Here is a 7,798-nt window from a genome sequence, read left to right as displayed (position 1 = left end):
ATGTCCAATTCTGCCACAGGGTACGGGCTCTGTAAAAATGTTGCCTCCCTCATGGAGAGGGCTCCAAGGCCTTGCTCAGTTGTGGAATGCACAGAGATCCTCTCAGCAACCAGTAGGTCTCCAGACTCCCAGCTCAGTGCATCTTCCCCTGAGCCCCCAGGTGCTGAGCAGTGGAGGTGCTCTCCCCAGATATGTGGGGGAAGGAGGGAGGGCAGTGAGTGTTAGGGAGGAAGGGCGGGATGAAGGGGTTAGGGTGGGAGGTGAGAGGACAGAGTGGAAGGGGTCCAGTGGGGCAGACAGACAGGGAGAGGGGACAGGGGTGTAGGGGAGAGAGGAGCTATGGAACCAGGAACCGCAACCCAGGGCTGTCGCTGGCAAAGCTGCGTGAGCACAATGTGGGATGTGGATAAGGAATGAGGTGGGGAAGGGAAAGAGGGAACTTACCCTGCTGGGAGCCCCATTGGGGTGCAGCCTCATGGGGCTGTGGGGAAGGGTCTAAGAGTACAATGCCCCCCCCCAGGGTGAGATCTCATAGGGCTGGAGGGGGGGTCTACGTGTACAATGGACCACCTCCCCCATGTCCCTGCCCCTCACTGGTCTGTGCAGAGAGCAGAGGTGACAAGCTGTGGGTATGAGGGGCTTCTCCCCCAGGGGGTGACATTCCCTGACCCCACAGGCTGGCCCTGTCCTAAAGCTCCCATTTCTTGGGCTGCTTAGGGCACTATGACTGGCTGGTTAAAGAAGTACCCCCTGCCCCCACAGTCCCTGAGAATGCGCGAGGGCTTCCTGTGGATGGGCACGCCTCACAGGGGGCTGCTCACTGGCCAGCCCACCACACTAAACTGCAGCCCCTCTGCCAAGCCAGACCCCTCTTTAGTTCACACCACGGCCATCTGCCCAATGCCTGCCTGCAGGCAGCCGTACAACCACAACTCCATCTGTGTGCCGGCAGCCATCTCCCTGGGGGCGGAGACAGGAGGCAACACTCCAGCATGGGGAAGGCATACCAGAATCTGCAGACCCTCATCCGGGTTAAGGTCCCAGCTTCCCCCCCACCCCTAGTCTTAGCATAACCCAATGGCCAACCCCTGACCTCAGGGATCAGGGGCTGGGGAGCACCCAATTCATGGGTCACCCAGCGTGGCTGACCCCAAGCATTCAAAAACCATGAGTCAATCAGACAATCTCCAAAATGAGAGATATTAATACATAACCAGCCAAAGGCGGACTCTTTGCCTTCTGGCATCAGAGCTGTTACAGGTCCTATTTTCCAGATTTTTCCAAAAACAGGAAGGCTAGAAACTTATCGTTTTTTGTAATGAAAGTGGATGATGGTATCACAGGACTCCAGCAGCTGGGTCTTTGAGAAACCCCCAAATAGCCTGCGGAAATTAGGGGAGCCCAAGCCCTCCATTGGCTACCTGAGCATCGTGTGCCCAGACACAGGTAGGTGGAGCTGTCTGTCTCTGGGCTGCTGCTGGGAGCGGGAGGCCCCATTTCAGTGTTGTTTGATGGCACCCACTGAAGTGTTGTGATGCCAGGGGCTGGGATCCCATCCAAAGGGAATCCAGAGCGGTGCAATGCCCTCTCTTTTTCCTGGCAGCCTGTCCACCAAAATGATCCGATGACAGGGAATCCATCACAGGCCTCACAGAGAGACACTTCTGAAGCTCAGTCTGTTTAGCTCATCAAGGAGACAGTGAAGGGGTGGCAGGATCACACTCAGGGGTAGAGGGCTCTTCAGTCTGGCGGACAAAAGCGGAGCAACATCCCATGGTTGGAAGCTGAAGCCAGACAAAATCAGACCAGAAATAAGGTGCAAAGTGTGAAGAACGAGGCTCATTAACCACCCTGGCAACTGACCTGGGATGCAGTGGATTCTCCATCACTCGGAGTCTATAAATGGAGATTGGGTGGCGCTGTGTAAACACCCCACCCCAGCCCAGTCACCAGTGATGGGCAGGGCTCTGGAATCCCTGGGTGAGTGTCTCTGGGCTGTGTGTGGTGGGAGGTCAGACAGGGTGAGTGGAACAGGCCTGTCTGGCTCTACCCGCCACGGGTCTACAAAGGTGTCTGAGGGCCGCCCTGAGGAATTGCCCTGCTCCTGGCTCAGGAGGCTCTGCCCTAGGCCGCACCCCGGAATGCAGCCTCCAGGGATGACAACCATCTCCAGCCCAGGTGCCCAGGTTGCTGCAAGCTGCAGTGACAGCCAGGTCCCCAGGGCTACCTGGAGAGGTACAAGCTACAAGGAGCCAGGGCAGAGTGAGAGCAGCCACTGCTTGTCACCCACCTGCCAGGTGCACACCACTTTACACCCGCACCAGAGCCACTCCAGGCTGACCCAAATCTGTCTCAGCTCCTTGCACCTCTGACATAGAATCATAGAATCATAGAATATAAGGGTTGGAAGGGACCCCAGAAGGTCATCTAGTCCAACCCCCTGCTCGAAGCAGGACCAATTCCCAGTTAAATCATCCCAGCCAGGGCTTTGTCAAGCCTGACCTTAAAAACCTCTAAGGAAGGAGATTCTACCACCTCCCTAGGTAACGCATTCCAGTGTTTCACCACCCTCTTAGTGAAAAAGTTTTTCCTAATATCCAATCTAAACCTCCCCCACTGCAGCTTGAGACCATTACTCCTCGTTCTGTCATCTGCTACCATTGAGAACAGTCTAGAGCCATCCTCTTTGGAACCCCCTTTCAGGTAGTTGAAAGCAGCTATCAAATCCCCCCTCATTCTTCTCTTCTGCAGGCTAAACAATCCCAGCTCCCTCAGCCTCTCCTCATAACTCATGTGTTCCAGACCCCTAATCATTTTTGTTGCCCTTCGCTGGACTCTCTCCAATTTATCCACATCCTTCTTGAAGTGTGGGGCCCAAAACTGGACACAGTACTCCAGATGAGGCCTCACCAATGTCGAATAGAGGGGAACGATCACGTCCCTCGATCTGCTCGCTATGCCCCTACTTATACATCCCAAAATGCCATTGGCCTTCTTGGCAACAAGGGCACACTGCTGACTCATATCCAGCTTCTCGTCCACTGTCACCCCTAGGTCCTTTTCCGCAGAACTGCTGCCTAGCCATTCGGTCCCTAGTCTGTAGCTGTGCATTGGGTTCTTCCGTCCTAAGTGCAGGACCCTGCACTTATCCTTATTGAACCTCATCAGATTTCTTTTGGCCCAATCCTCCAATTTGTCTAGGTCCTTCTGTATCCTATCCCTCCCCTCCAGCGTATCTACCACTCCACTTCCAAATGCCTGGTGTTCTCATTGCCCCAGCTGCTGTCACTACGACGCCCTGCCCAGCTGTTACCCCTCTGCTACTTCCCTGCCCAGCTGTTACCCCCTCTGCAGCCCCCTGCCCAGCTGTTATCCACTCTGCTACCTCCCGTCCCCGCTGTTACCCACTCCACTACTTCTCTTCCCAGCAGGTACCCCCTCTGCTGCTCCTTGGCTCAGCTCTTACCCCTCTGCTACACACCTTCCCAGCTGTTACCCCACAGCTATACCCTGGCCCAGCTCTTACCCATCTGCTACTTCCCTGCCCAGCTGTTACCCTTCTGCTACCCCACGGCCCAGCTGTTACCCCCTGCCCAGCTGTTGCCCCTCTGCTACCCCCTTCCCAGCTATTACTCCCTCTGCTAGCCCCTTCCCAGCTGTTATCTCTCCGCTACCTCCCACCCAGCTGTTACCCCTCTCCTTCCCCCTGCCCGAGGTGTCATGGAGTCCCCAGGCAATGCTCTGGAACTGCTCCCCACGAAGCCAGTCAGGACTCTGGGGAAGTCTCCTTTCTGTGAACAGGTTTCAGAGTAACAGCCGGTTAGTCTGTATTTGCAAAAAGAAAAGGAGTACTTGTGGCACCTTAGAGACTAACCAATTTATTTGAGCATAAGCTTTCGTGAGCTACAGCTCACATCCGATGAAGTGGGCTGTAGCTCACAAAAGCTTATGCTCAAATAAATTGGTTAGTCTCTAAGGTGCCACAAGTACTCCTTTTCTTTCTCTGAACAGACTGTCTTCAGGACACACAGCTCACACAACTTCCACCTTCCTGAGTCTGACCTTGGAGCGTTCAGCATCCTCTGCCCCTCCGTGCGCTTCCCACAGCGAGTCCGCCCAGGCGGGGTCCTGGGGAAGCCAGAGGTTCCTGCATCCCAACTTTGCAGTCAGACGTGACTCTCAGGCAGACAGTAAAACAGAGGTTTATTAGATGACAGGAACATGGTCTAACACAGAGCTTGTAGGTGCAGAGAACAGGACCCCTCAGCTGGGTCCATTTTGGGGGGCAGTGAGCCAGACAACCACATCTGAACTTCACTCCATGTCCCCAGCCAGCCCCAAACTGAAATTCTCTCCAGCCCCTCCTCCTCTGGGCTTTGTCCCTTTCCAGGCCAGGAGGTTACCTGATTCCTTTGTTCTCCAACCCTTTAGCTCTCACCTTGCAGGGGGGAAGGGCCAGGCCATCAGTTGCCAGGAAACAGGGTGTTGGCCATTGTCTGTGTCCAGACCCCTGCACACACCTGCCCTCTAGGGCTCTGCAATGATCATACACCCTTATCCCACCACCTAGATACTTAAGAACTGCATAGGGGAAACTGAGGCACCCCCACAATATTCAGAGGAAACATTAAGAACAGTTCCGCTTCGTCACACAAGGGTCATGAAGCTGCTGGGTGCTCAGCAGGTGGGAAAACCAGGCTGTTCTTGGGGCACCCGTTTGTGAAGATCTGGGTCTGCATGGAGCAGAGCAGCGCAGGAGCCCTATTAACCATCCCCACCAGCCTATGTGCACTGAGGCCCTTCCCTGGCTCTTCCAGCTCTCTCCTCAGCTGCCCCCAAGACCTGGCATTTGCCCTGACTCCAAACGTGTCTTGTCTCTCCCTGCCGAGGCTGCTGGGCCTGACAATGAGCAGGGAAAGTGCCACTGCTGCATCAACTTACAGCAGCAGCTAAAGCTTCAGCGTCTCGCAGGGAGAGGCAGGTGGAGCCACAAGGAGCCTCGCTGGGTCCTGCCCTGGGGTAACTGGGGCTGTTCCCCTTGCGACAGGCTCCCTGCATCTCCATCCCTGGATGGTCCCAAACATCCTCCCAGGCTGAGCAGGCACAACCAGCCCCAAATCCAGCCTGAGCTGCCTTCCCTCTTCCCACCTGCTGCCCAGCCCAGCTTCTCCTCCGCCAGCCACTTCCCCCATGCTGCACACTGGCCCAACCCCACGGCTCTGTGCATCCCGCCCCGGATCCCCCCGTCCACATGGCTCTGTGCATCCCCCCCCCATCCCTGTGGCTGTGTGTATCCCCCGACACCCCCATCCCTGTGACTCTGTGCTGGGAAAGCGGCAAGAGAGCATGCCCCCCCCCCAACACTAAGACATTAGCTCAATAATCTTCAAATGCCACCTTAAAACCTCCCTGTTCTCTTTAGTCTGTGACTGATTCTCTCTCTAAAGTATTTTACGAGGCCGCATATTAAGCCTGCAATATGCAAATACAGCATGTAAGGCAGCCTAACCAGAATTGCAGCTCGAAAGCATGCTGTGCCCAGCTCCTCAGGTTGTTAGTGACGGCTCTGTGCATTTCAATTCGCGCCACATTCCCGTTCCTGATGCAGTGCTGGCGTGCCCTGCCAGCCAGCAGCTCTGGGTTCATCCTGACCCCAGCTGGCCTGGGCAGGCACCAAGGAGTCCAGGCGCCAGGGGTGAAAGTAAGTCTAGGGACTTACCGGTATGGGCTGTGCTGGGGCCGGCTCTGGCCCCTGGAAGGGGCGGTCCACAGGCGGAAGGGGCAGGGCTGGGGGAGGTCAGAGCCAGACCCAGCCCACCCTGTACCGGCAAGTGCCTATTTCCTCCTCCCCGGGGTAACAGTGGTAGCCTGGGGCTCTGGCAGTGGTTTAAAGGGCCCCGGCGGTAGCGGTGGCCGGAGCCCTGGGCCCTTTAAATTGTCCCCGGAGTCCCACCGCCGTTTCCCCAGGGCTCCAGGGATGGGGCTCCGGGGATGGGGCTCCGGTCGCCACTACCGCCCCATGCCATTTCAATCGTCCCCGGAGCCTGCTGGAGCCCTGGGGAAGTGGCGGCGGGGCTCTGGGGACGATTTAAAGGGCCCAGGGCTCGGCAGCCAGGGCTCTGGCAGCAATTTAAAGGGCCGGGGGCTCCAGCCACTGCTGGGAGCTGCAGGCCCTTTAAATTGTGCCTGGGGAAGCCGATCCACCCCGGTACGGTGCACCGGCTCTTGCCGATATGCCGTACCGGGGCCTACTGGCTTACTGTCACCTCTGCCAGGTGCTCTCCTCCTCCGCCAGTGCAGGCACCTTCTACCCTTATGGGCTTGTACCAGGACAGTGTGTGGGCTGGCTTTATTTATAACCATGCCCACCCTGTACCTGCCCACTCCTCCCCCCTCACTGCCCCAACCACGGCAGCACAATGGCGTCTGGGATGGTATGACGGTGCCTGTCCCAAGAGCTGGCCAGGGCTGGAGCAGGAGGCCTCAGAGGGGTCCCAGTCCCCAGTGCAATGATGCACCAGGGTGAGCTATGCTGACACCAGCCCTGCCCGGATGCGCAAGGGCAGCTCGATGGGGACTGGAATCCCCGGGGTGAGCGAGGCCCAATGAGGGTTTGATCTGAGCAGAGAGAACTGGCTCAGTACCAAACTGATGGTTCCTAAAACTCAACCAATCGTCCTCCCCCACCCAGAGAAGGAGGGGCGCTGTGGGGTCTGGGCTCAGTGGGGCAGGGCAGGGGTCACACACTGCAGCGTCCCCCCGTCCCCCTAGGATTTCTCTGCTGAACGTCACATGTGCTCCTCCCTCTGTCCTGCACTGCTTGAGGGCGCGATGCAAGGCCTGGGCCCCTAGGCGAACCCTCCCGCCCTGCCCTGGGCTGCAGGCAGGCATGAGCGCTGGAACCCTGCACTCCATCTGGTGTGGGCTGTGTCCGTTCCCAGGAGGACGATACAGCACACCCACACACCCCAGTCTCAAAGCCAGGCCTTGGCCCCCCATCCCGGCCTACCGCACCATGGCTCTGCAGCCCCCAGGGACCACCCACAGCTGTGTCTGTCTCCACGGAGGTGACTGTGGGGGTCAGAAACAGAAGCCAATCTCATAGCTGAGCACAAATATCTGCAGGGAGTGGGATGGCCAGACACTGAAGTGCCAGAGTGGGGGCAGGGGCATGCAGGGTGCTGTTTGCGGGCTCAGGGTGGTGGGCAGAGCAGGGTCTTGGCAATAGGTGAAGCAGACAGCACCTCTCTCTACCCCTCCTTGGCCAACAACGGCCCCATGTGCAGGGAAGGGCTGGCTGGGGCCATGGGCCAAAGGGCGGCTCGGAGTAGGGTGGGGGCACATGTGACAAGCGTGATGCTTTATCTGTCCCCATACACAACTGTTTGTCTGTCTGTCCGTCTGGGGGGAGTGGGCCCTTGAGGCACCCATGCGCCCCACCCACCTGTTGCAAGTCTCATTGGCACCCGCTTTGGGTGGGCACTGTGTGCTGGGATGTAGAGGAACATGCCTGGCGCTTTGAGCTGCCTGGCCACCATTACCCCCTGCACTCCAGCAGGGGGCGCTGCTCTCTCAGCTGGGTTGGCCCTGCCCTTTGGTTCTGGGCTCCCCCAGTGACTCTGGATGCCCGACATACCTGAGCTTTGCTGTGCTGCTGGGATGCATCCGGGGAGATGGTGTCCTGTCACCTCCCTGGTGATTTCTGGCTGTGGATACGAGCAGCACCACCTCGCCCATCCCAGCTAGGCCTGCTCCTCTGCCACCTGCCAGTCCTCTCTGGAGTCCCGGCTGTAACCTC

The 7,798-nt window shown here is 57.8% G+C and overlaps 1 long non-coding RNA gene across 1 annotated transcript in view; it reads right to left on the bottom strand.

Annotated features, from left to right (window-relative positions):
• Window positions 1-7,798, bottom strand: part of LOC125626202 (uncharacterized) — a 133,197-nt gene that overhangs the window by 71,036 nt on the left and 54,363 nt on the right. The window lies entirely within an intron of this gene.

Source organism: Caretta caretta, chromosome 24, assembly GCF_965140235.1.
Source record: "Caretta caretta isolate rCarCar2 chromosome 24, rCarCar1.hap1, whole genome shotgun sequence".
Classification (NCBI taxonomy): Eukaryota; Metazoa; Chordata; order Testudines; family Cheloniidae; genus Caretta; species Caretta caretta.
This window is presented reverse-complemented; position numbering and strand designations above follow the sequence as displayed.